Below are 11,642 nucleotides of genomic sequence, written 5' to 3' on the forward strand. Positions count from 1 at the left end.
CTCCCTCTTCCTCTGCCCCTCTCTGCTCTGATCATGCTCACTCTCGCACTCTCTCTCTCTCTTTCTCTCTCTCTCTGTCTCTCTTGATCTCACTCTTGTTGTCACTCTATCTCAAATAACTAAATAAAATCTTTTTTTTTAAGTCCTAATAGTTCACCTTTACCTGCTGATCTGTTCATCTCATCTTGCAGTATTCTTGGCTCTCCACAGTGCTTCCCTACATCATGCCAAACTGATAGCCCTATACATATCCAACACAATTTGCTGATTCAAGAGTATGTCCCGGGGGGGGGGGGGCGGGGGGGAAGTATGTGTCATGCCTTCCATCACTAGGCCTTTGTTTATGCTGTTTCTTGGAGCTCCCTCTCCTACTATAAATCCCATTATCCAAACCCTATCTATCCTTCAAGATCCATTTGCAAGCAACAGATAGGTCAGTAACTAGACAGAATGACATTTTAGGCTGCCTTTTAGCCATGAGATGCTGCAATATTGGGAACTCTCTCTGTACCTTTTCCACAATGCCTTTTCAGACTCTCCCTCTACATGGGTATTTTTCTCTGCTTTGAACTTTTACGGGATCATGTACCACTCACATGCCATGGATTTCTCTGGTTTTCAATCGTTCCACCCAACTTTTTTGAGAAGTAGAATACTCTCCCTGAGTCACAGTGATGTCAAGGACATACCTGTTGAAGAACCCATCTTCTCTTTTCTGGGACTCATGGGCCTCCTCAGGGATATGCCCTTGCAGAATGTTCATTCTGCTCCAGAAAAGTTGGGTCATTATTTACTGATTTCAATAAACTTCAACTCAAGAGTTAGGGATTCTAAGGAGCTGGCTATAGTCCTAGGACCTCCAAAAGGACAAATAAACTCAGAGAATTGGCAGATGAGACGGCCATTTTGGAGTGGGGAGCTTTGGGTGCAGATGATGAGCAAGCAAAGAAAAGCAGGAGTATGCAGCAGAGAGACTTTCCTTGACTCCCTTGTCAAAAACTTTAAGTCCTCTACTAAGCTAAGCAAAATAAGTCAATCAGAGGAAGACAATTATCATATGATCTCTCTGATATGAGGAATTTGAGAGGCAGGGCAGAGGGTTGTGCGGAGAGGGGAGGGAAAAATGAAACGAGATGGGACCTGGGAGGGAGACAAACCATAAGAGACTCTTAATCTCGGGAAACAAACTGAGGATTACTAAAGGGGACGGGAATGGGATAGGGTGGATGATGGACATTGGGGAGGTTATGTGCTGTGGTGAGTGCTGTGAATTATGTAAGGCTCATGATTCACAGACCTGTACCCCAGAAACAAACAATACATTATATGTTAATAAAAAAAGTTTTTTAAATAAAACTTTAGGGGCACCTGGGTGGTTCAGTGGGTTAAAATAAAATAAAATAAAACAAGATGAAACCAGAGAGAAACCAAGAGAGACTTAATCATAGGAAGCAAATTGAGGGTTGCTGGAAAGAAGGAGGGTGGCGGAATGGGCTAACTGGAGGTTGGACATAGGAGGGCATGTGATGTAATGAGCTATGGCTATTATATATGACTAATGAAACAGATCTGAAACAGATCATGACCTGAGCCCAAGGCAGCGGCTTAACCCACTGAGCCACCCAGGCGTCCCTCAAACTGATCTTTTTGAAGAGAGGCACTACAGGTTAAACAGTTTAAAGTATTAGTAAGACAAGTCTGGCTGGTTTAAGAGGAAAACTGCTTTCGCGGAATTAGAGTGGTTCAAGGCCTTATAAAAAACACCAAGCAAAACTTAACTTGCATACCGTCTCTGTATAGAACTACCTGAGACAGATGGTACACCTACCTCAACCCCACACACAGAGAAACGGATTTCAATACTGCGACATATCTTATGTTGTATAAACTTAAAACTTCGTTTCAGACTTCCCAATCCAAAACCCACGGTCAAAAAGCATTTATAAACTCCAAATAATTCCTACTCACACCTCAAAGTAAAGCCAAAACTCAAAAGCACAAGCATATTTACTTGTGTGTTCTTTGTTTTGGAGACTCTGTTTACTCATTCAGCAGAAACAACAAAGCAAAGGAACACAATACACGAAAAAGACTTTCTACCCAATACAGAATACCAGACAGAAAAAAAGTGAAGGTCTGAACCCTAACCTCAGAAATTAAAATAAAAATACGCATCTTCCGTTAGATCACCAAGAAATCAGGGGAAAGCGCGAACGCAGTCCCCCACTACCACAAATTATGCAGTCGAGTTTCCCACATTTGGGGAAATCGCAGGGGTCAGCACATCCGGAGTGCAATGGATAAGCCTCGCCCTGGGAAAACCACCTTCGTGATCATGGTATCTCCCCTGCCAGGTAAGTATGAGTTGTTCCCCCGCGCCCCCCAAACACCCTCGCGCTCCACCCGCTCCTTACACATGGTCACTTCCCTCCCGCCGCCCCCGCGACCCCCGACCCCCGCGCCACCCCCGCAGCCCCCTCGCTCACCCGCGCAGCCACGGAGGGCGCCTTCGTCGGGCCCCCACGCGGGACGGGCGGGCTCGGCCGGGGCGGGCCCGGCAGCCTCTGCGCGCCTGCTCCTCTGCATACGCCACGCCCTTGTCGTGACGTCCCGAGCCCTGTCCCCCGCTCTGGGACACCAGATGTCCGCCGAGACTGCGAAGCCTGAGGGGCAGGGGGGGCGGGGTGGGGGCGGGCGGCGAGGGTGTCAGGACCTGGGAGACCAGAGAAGACGGGTCCCGGGGCGCCCAGAAGTTAAAGGCCCAGTGTTAAATGGAGACACATAAGCCACACTTCACCTTCGGTTAAAAGGGGCTGCCTTCCTTCAGATTTTATTTTTGTTTTCTTAATGATATTAAGCATTTACTGCTCACTGGAAACAAAAGAAACAGCTGACAAAGTGCATCTACTCTCTTTTTTTCTGAGAAACCACGGAGCGGTGCCGTCCATGGGCTCTGCCAGTGTGTGCGGTGGGACGTGGCACCCCTGCACCTGTGTGCTCCCTGCGACAGCTGTCCCTCACCGTGCGCGCCTCCTCTCCCGGAAGCCCAAAGTTCAGTCTTGTTTTAAGTAGCCTCTGTAACTGTGTTTATTTTATGAATAGTATTCCTTATGGCTGCCAGTCTTACTTACTTTTAAGTACTTTCTGAAGTTTAACCCTTTTAAAAATACATTGCTCAAACAAGATAAAGATTGCCATTACCTTTTTTTGAATTTTGTTTTTAAAAAACATTGTATACCACCTTAGCTCATTCATGTATCCTGGTAAAGCATCTTAATCAGACTTATTTTTAATTAATGAACATTTCTTAGAAGTTTGGGGACAGATTTTATGTAATCTTTATAAGTATGATTTCTGATGAAAAGCAAATGCATTAGTATGTTTGCCTTAAACTTGTAGACTAAACCAACTATTATCAAATAAACAGTGATAACAGTGATAGTTTTTAACTCTGTGGTCATTGTATCACTCTAAAATTTGGAGTAGCTATAATAAATCTACTCCTTTATTATGCTTTACAGTGTAGGTCTTCATTTTTCGTTTTTCTTTTTTTAAACAGCATATTGAACCAAGTTCACCAGTCCCTTTACAAAAGAATGAACTGCTTCTCTGTGTGCGGTTTAGCCTTTCATAGAAGCTGGACCTGGGCGGAGGCAGGTTAGAAGCAGACATTTCTAAAATACAGGAGCAGACCGAATGGTCTGTTATGGTTTCCTGACGTCCATCTCTAGCTCAGCCAGTGAACCATGGATGTGCCATTGAGCCCACTTGATTGTTACGCTGGTGTATAACTTGGCGTGTGGAGAGAAAGAGTGCTGTAGAGAACAGCATTTGTTGGTAGGGGAGAAATTGGAACATTTGAAATAAAGTGGGTACAAAAGATATTATTGGCCTTTTTAATGTAAATTAACATCAAGTTATTTCTAATTTAAAATTAGGTTGTGTGGTTTGATCTTTTCACTAAGTTCTCTTGCAGTTGGAAACCACAGGTATTTGGGTTGGTCGCGCCTCGTTTACATTTTCCCAAACCCTGGCCTAGGTCTTAAAAGAGTAGTCACCGTGATTCCAGCCTTGCATGTTCTGTTGCCTTACTGGTGTGCTGGTTCATGTTTCTTTCATTGACGTTGTTCCCTGATGCCATTTGAACTTGACTTTTCTGTTGCCTGAGAAATCTCTGTGTTTTGTCCTCCTTCGTGTCTCCTTCACTGGTGAAAATACACCTGTGCGATGCTCTCCAGTGGGTGAACACGGGACAGAGAGCCCTAGCTTCTAAATTTGGGTGCAGTCCCTTCACTGGCTGCCCCTGTGGCCTCAGGCAGGTTCGCTTGACTTCTGTCTGCCTCAGTTTCTCTACTACAAAGGACATATTGACCTACCTCACAGGGGTGTTGTGAGGATTAATAAACATTTGGTACAGTGCTTTGGAAATGTGATGATGCTGTATAAATGCTAAGAAATAGTAAGTACACGGGCGCCTGAGGGGCTCAGTCGGTTGAGCGTCTGCCTTTGGCTCAGGTTGTGGTTGGTTCCAGGGTCCTGGAATCAAGCCTCACATCCGGGCTCCCTGCTCGTTGGGGAACCTGCTTCTCCCTCTCCCTGCCCCCTGCTTGTGCTTTCTCCCTCACTGTCTCTCTCAAGTAAATGAATAAAATACTTTTTTTTTTTTTTTAATTGAAAGAAATAGCAAGTGCAGGGCAAAAAGCTGTATTGTTCCACATAGCCATCAGCTAATCTGTACCAAGGAGGTCTTTTGGGGAAAAAGGGTAGGAGAGTGCCCCCATCCCTTGGTGCCTGGTTTACATTTTTACATTTTCACAATGTGTGTTGGGGTGGGGGTAGACTGGAAGCAGCAGTTACATATTAGAGCATATGTGGGAGGGTGCTTAATGAACACATATAAATGAGTTGACTGTTCTATGCAAGGGCTTTCTCACAAAGCACAAGATAAAGAACATCCGTTACTCCCTCAAGGACATACTTTAGGAGAGGTTCTACTTTGTACCTCCAGAACAATTGAAACATTCCATAGTTCACTGCTAGTTCCTGATAATTGCCTTGGTTTCACTGCTCTTGGGCTGTGGCATTCATGAAACATTTATTGGCCATTGTCGTATGCCTGGGGGACACAGGACAAACAGGAGGACGCCCAGGAGCACAGACAAAGCCCTACACTATGTGGTAGTATAGTGTCTGCCACAGGGCACACTTTATGCTCTGAGGGGAAGAGAGCAATCTAGGCAGTGGGAATGACCCAGGGTATGAACAGGGTGGGCCGGGGAATGAAGGTTGTGGGGGTTTTGCAGTGAGGGGGAGATGGCAAGAGAGGAAATTGCAAAGGAAAGTGGGTCACAGCAATTGCACTACTGGGTATTTGTCCCAAAGATACAAATGTAGTGATCTAAAGGGCCACCTGCACCCCGTTTGTAGCAGTGATGTCCACAATAGCCAAACTATGGAAGGATCTAGGTGTCGAAAGGATAAAGATGATGTGGTATGTGTACACACACACACACACACACACACACACGTGCGCACACACAGAAATAGTAAACAAAATCAAAAAATGAAATCTTGGGGCGCCTTCGTGGCTTGGTGGGTTAAAGCGTCTGCCTTTGACTCAGGTCACGATCCCAGGGTCCTGGCATTGAGCCCCACATGGGGCTCTCTGCTAGCAGGGAGCCTGCTTCCTCCTCTCTCGCTCTCTGCCTGCCTCTCTGCCTACTTGTGATATCTGTCAAATAAAATCTTTAATAAATAAATGAAATCTTGCCATTTGCAACGACATGGACAGAACTAGAGTGTGTTATGCTACGTGAAATGAGTCAATCAGAGAAAGAATTATATGATGTCTTTTTATATGATTTATATAATACATGGAATTTAAGAAACAAAACGGGATCATAGAGGAAGAGAGGAAAAAATAAAACAAGATGAATCCAGAGAGAAACCAAGAGAGACTTAATCATAGGAAGACAAATTGAGGGTTGCTGGAAAGAAGGAGGGTGGCGGAATGGGCTAACTGGAGGTTGGACATAGGAGGGCATGTGATGTAATGAGCTATGGCTATTATATATGACTAATGAAACAGATCTGTACCTCTGAAACCAATAATGCATTATTATATGTTAGTTGAATTAAAATTTTGAAAGGAAGGAAGAAAAAGCATCAGGACCAGTGAGGCTTATTGACTGGGCTAGATGTCTGCACCTGGTTTGGAAAAGCTTATACAATATTAACGTTCTGTAGCAAAACTAGAGAAGTTGAGCTCAAACTGATCTTTTTGAAGAGAGGCACTACTGGTTAAACAGTTTAAAGTATTAGTAAGACAAGTCTGGCTGGTTTAAGAGGAAAACTGCTTTCGCGGAATTAGAGTGGTTCAAGGCCTTATAAAAAACACCAAGCAAAACTTAACTTGCATACCGTCTCTGTATAGAACTACCTGAGACAGATGGTACACCTACCTCAACCCCACACACAGGAAAACGGATTTCAATACTGCGACATATCTTAAGTTGTATAAACAACTTAAATCTTCGTTTCAGACTTCCCAATCTAAAACCCACGGTCAGAAAGCATTTATAAACTCCAAGTAATTCCTACTCACACCTCAAAGTAAAGCCAAAACTCAAAAGCACTGTTCTTTGTTTTGGAGACGGGACCCTGCTTAATCATTCGGCAGAAACACAGTACGGCACAGAATCCTAGACAGAAAAATAGGTGAAGGCCTGAACCTCACTAGCCTCAGAAGTTAAAATAAAAACAAGCAGCCCTTCTGTAACCTAAGAACATTAAGAAACACAGATGTCGCTACGCATCTTCCCTTAGACCAGCAAGAAATCAGGGGAAAGCGCGAACGCAGTCCCCCACTACCACAAATTATGCAGTCGAGTTTCCCACATTTGGGGAAATCGCAGGGGTCAGCACATCCGGAGTGCAATGGATAAGCCTCGCCCTGGGAAAACCACCTTCGTGATCATGGTATCTCCCCTGCCAGGTAAGTATGAGTTGTTCCCCGGCGCCCCCCAAACACCCTCGCGCTCCACCCGCTCCTTACACACGGTCACTTCCCTCCCGCCGCCCCCGCGACCCCCGACCCCCGCGCCACCCCCGCAGCCCCCTCGCCCACCCGCGCAGCCACGGAGGGCGCCTTCGTCGGGCCCCACGCGGGACCGGCGGGCTCGGCCGGGGCGGGCCCGGCAGCCTCTGCGCGCCTGCTCCTCTGCATACGCCACGCCCTTGTCGTGACGTCCCGAGCCCTGTCCCCCGCTCTGGGACACCAGATGTCCGCCGAGACTGCGAATGCCTGAGGGGCAGGGGGGGGCGGGGTGGGGGCGGGCGGCGAGGGTGTCAGGACCTGGGAGACCAGAGAAGACGGGTCCCGGGGCGCCCAGAAGTTGAAGGCCCCACGGGGAATGGTTCGGGCTCGGGCTTGGCCTCACCTTCCTTTCAGCAAAAATTATACGTAATAGCAACGGAGAGTCTACTAAACGTTAAATACTAAGATGGGAGTTTTGTCACCAATTTAACATAAAATTATTGTAACCCCCATTATGACCTTTCAGATTACGTGGTAACCTAATCTTGCAACAGTGAAATAACATTCGAACAGAAAGCATCAGGGCAAAGAGTCCATTCGCAGAGTAGATGCGTGGACTGGGGACGGGTGTTGAATAGTCTCCGAAAACCAAAGGAAAAGAAATGTCACATTTCCATCCTGCAGGATGAGCTTACCTCTTTCAGGCTGTCTAGATTTACCTTTTCCTCTTCTATACAAGGAGATCCTATCTGGGTATCAAGTGTAAATATCCTTTCCAGATATGACCAAAATGATTGAACTGTTGTATGTCCCTGGGTGACTGCTGCTCAGGAACAAAGCAACGCAGGAGACAGGACTAGAGATTATAGGATTAGCAAAGACTTCCTGGAGGTTCTAGCAGCATAAAGATCCAAGGAAATACAGTAAAGCTTTTTTTTTTTTTTTTTAATTGAAAAAAGGAAAATTGTCAAAATCAAGAAATTCACACTGATACAATATTATTACTCTACAGGAGTTATTCCATTTCCATCAGTTGTCCCAATAACGTCCTTTATAGCAAAGGAAAATTCAAAATCACATATTGCTTTCAATTATCAAGTCTCTTTAACCTTCTTTAATCTGAAATAGCTCTCAGGTAATTCTTTGCATTTCATTATGTAGACATTTTTTAAGACTACAGGCCAGTTATTTTGTAGAATATCCTTCAGTTTTTGAGTTGTCCCATGTTTCCTCATAAGTACATTCAGGTATGCTTTTTTTTTTTTTTTAAGATTTTATTTATTTATTCGACAGAGAGAGATCACAAGTAGGCAGAGAGGCAGGCAGAGAGAGAGAGGAGGAAGCAGGCTCCCTGCTGAGCAGAGAGCCCGATGTGGGACTCGATCCCAGGACCCTGAGATCATGACCCGAGCCGAAGGCAGCGGCTTAACCCACTGAGCCACCCAGGCGCCCCACAGGTATGCATTTTTTTAAGGATTTTACTTATTTATTTTTAAAAAATATTTTACTTGTTTATATATTTACTTACTTACTTATTTCTATGAGCAGGGAGCCCGATGAGGGGTTTGATCCCAGGACCCTGAAATGATGACCTAAGCCAAAGGCAGACACACTTAACCAGCTGAGCCACCCAGGCACCCTTCAGGTATGCATTTTTGACATGAATACCACATAAATGATATTGTGTCTGTTAAGTGTTGGCTCATGTCCCTCCCCAAAATATGTTGAAGTCCTCAACCCATAGGTCATTCAACCTATGAATGTGACCCTATTTGGAAATATGATTTTTGTGGTTACCATCCTGTTAAGTAAGGTGAGGTCACTAGAGTAGGCCCTGATCCAATGTGACTATTTTCCTTATAAGAGGAAAATGCCATGTAAAGATATTTGCACACAGAACAGTACCTGATGACAGAAGCAGCGATGGTAGTAATGTAGCTGCAAGCCGAGGACTGACTGTCACCACAGGAAACTAGGAGATGGCAAGGAAAGGTTCTATGCAAAGTCTCAGAGAGACTGCAGGAACCTTGCCTTTGGACCTCTAGCTTCCAGAACTGTGAGAGAACACATTTCTGTTCTTGTAAGCCATCTTATTTGTGGTACTTTTTATGACAGACCTAGCAAAGTAACATAGTGTCCTCCTCTGGGCATCACATTCGGAGGCACATGACTCAGTTTGTTCAATTATTGGTAGTATTAACATTGATTACTTAGGGGTGCCTGGGTGGCCCTGTCCATTAAGTGTCAGCTAAAGCTGACCTCCTCAGGGTCCTGGGATTGAGCCTCCCAGTGAGTTCCCCACTCAGCGGGGTGTCTGTTTGGCCACCTCAAGCAAGTGGTGGGAGGGGCAGAGGAAGAGAATCTTTAGGCAGACTTCCCACTGAGTGTGCAGCCAGCGAGGACGGGGACGGGGACGGGGGAGGGGGAGGGGGGGTGGGGGTGGTGGGGTGGGGGTGGTGGTGGTGTACCAGTGGGGGAGGATTCGATATCAACACCCATGAGATGACCTGAGCCAAAACCAAGAGTCAGACCCTTAACCAACTGAACCACCCAAGCGCCCCTCTGACAAGAGTTTTTAGCATTCATTGATGACTCTTGCATCATAATTGACAACTGTTGATCTTCTAATTCTATCACTCATTCATTTATTAGTTGACATTGTATTGTAAAAAAGAACTTTCCATCCTTCCCTAGGTACTGTCAATATAAGCTCATGGTTATTATTTTATTCAGTTGTTTGTAACCCATAACTGTTTTAAAATTTATTTTGATGTTCAATGTTTTTAGGGGGGCTACTGTGGATTGCTGCTTGGCCTTTGGGCTAAGATCAAGTGCAGGGTGGCTGCTGCATACTTTTGATATGTCCATAAAATTTTTGGAGCATTTCCTTATCTTTTGGCACAAGATGTTCCAGGGCCATTTTGTACCTTTCTTGACTCCTGAAAATTATCTTTTTCTCCGAAGAGGCCTGGTTCTTTTCAGTGGAGAATGGCATTTAGAAAGCAATATCATGGTAGTAGGTATACTTAATGCTACTACTGTCTTTGCTTCTAATCCCCTTCAGTGGGCAGAGGTAAAAAAATACATGTTTCCTACACATATCTGTATCTCTTAAAAATAATGAGCCCTTTCAATTTCCGATACTTTCAATTCCAACTTTCACTTGAACACACATGGTTCCCCTTTTGCCCTCCATCATTCCATATTTGTATCTCTTTTCTTCAGCAGTGAGGACCTTGACTCCCCAACATCCATAAACACATTAGCTCAACCTACAACACATGAAACATTAGTACGGAATTATTACAACCAGGTAGCTATGAAATACAAACCTACTATGGGATAGTTCAGTATTTGTTTGCACTTCTTGTCTTTGGACTTGAAGATGTTTATAGCTAATGTACTATGTCCAAAAGTCATTTCAATTGGTTATTTCTGTTTATTTCAGTGTGGTTATACCATTCATCTAAGATAGTTAAGTTCAATTATGCTCATATTCAATTTTAGAGATTTCCCCGCTGCAATTTAATAATATGTGTAAAACATTAAGAGAGTTCCAAAACTGAATTACAAAGAAGGTGATCCAGGAAAGCATCACTCTCCCCTTCCTTTCGCAGGTCCCCCCGAAACCCCAATACTGTCATCACTTCTGGTTTATTTATTGGTTTTGTGTTTCTTTTGTATAATTTTCTTGTTTTCATATTTTTGCTTGACAAACGGGAACATACTACATTTATTTTTGGACGTCATCTTTTTCACGTTACATAGTTCACGTGACATACCTTGGGAAATTTTCAAGTCAAGCAGATCGTCCCAACCTGCTTCAGACCACGGGTCAGCCAAAGAAAAGGTAAAAGCAGAAACCCCTGAGGGCTGAATAGGCAAAGACTGTGATTTCTCTGTGGGGAAGGGTTTCAAAAAAGATGGAGAGAGAATGAAACGCCTAATTTTACTACACGCTAATGTTGGGCGCCTACCTGGCATGGAAAGCAAAGCATGCGCCTGCGGGTAGCTGTACAGATTACTTTGAGGGGAAAAAAAAAAAAACCACAACAAAAAATTATATATAAAGTTCATTTTAACTAGAAAAAAACACAGCCGATCTCTCCTGCGTGGTCTATTTTCATTCCCCCAAGCGGTGCAGAACACCAGCACTGGGACGTCACGACAAGGGCGTGGCGTATGCAGAGGAGCAGGCGCGCAGAGGCTGCCGGGCCCGCCCCGGCCGAGCCCGCCGGTCCCGCGTGGGGGCCCGACGAAGGCGCCCTCCGTGGCTGCGCGGGTGGGCGAGGGGGCGGCGGGGGTGGCGCGGGGGTCGGGGGTCGCGGGGGCGGCGGGAGGGAAGTGACCGTGTGTAAGGAGCGGGTGGAGCGCGAGGGTGTTTGGGGGGCGCCGGGGAACAACTCATACTTACCTGGCAGGGGAGATACCATGATCACGAAGGTGGTTTTCCCAGGGCGAGGCTTATCCATTGCACTCCGGATGTGCTGACCCCTGCGATTTCCCCAAATGTGGGAAACTCGACTGCATAATTTGTGGTAGTGGGGGACTGCGTTCGCGCTTTCCCCTGATTTTGCTGGTCTTTCGAAAAACAGGCATTTCGTTA

General features: G+C 45.4%; 3 non-coding genes across 3 annotated transcripts; 1 reads left to right on the forward strand and 2 right to left on the reverse strand.

The window, feature by feature from the left end:
- Nucleotides 1-2,198: 2,198 nt before the first annotated feature.
- Nucleotides 2,199-2,362, reverse strand: LOC131837629 (U1 spliceosomal RNA). The gene has a single exon (XR_009356225.1). It is a non-coding gene; the product is annotated as a U1 spliceosomal RNA (small nuclear RNA).
- Nucleotides 2,363-6,838: 4,476 nt separating this feature from the next.
- On the reverse strand, nucleotides 6,839-7,002 carry LOC131837641 (U1 spliceosomal RNA). Its single transcript, XR_009356236.1, has one exon. It is a non-coding gene; the product is annotated as a U1 spliceosomal RNA (small nuclear RNA).
- Nucleotides 7,003-11,442: 4,440 nt separating this feature from the next.
- On the forward strand, nucleotides 11,443-11,606 carry LOC131837652 (U1 spliceosomal RNA). Its single transcript, XR_009356247.1, has one exon. It is a non-coding gene; the product is annotated as a U1 spliceosomal RNA (small nuclear RNA).
- The last annotated feature ends 36 nt before the right edge of the window (nucleotides 11,607-11,642 follow it).

The sequence above is a fragment of the Mustela lutreola genome, chromosome 7 (genome assembly GCF_030435805.1).
Source record: "Mustela lutreola isolate mMusLut2 chromosome 7, mMusLut2.pri, whole genome shotgun sequence".
Lineage (NCBI taxonomy): Eukaryota > Metazoa > Chordata > Mammalia > Carnivora > Mustelidae > Mustela > Mustela lutreola.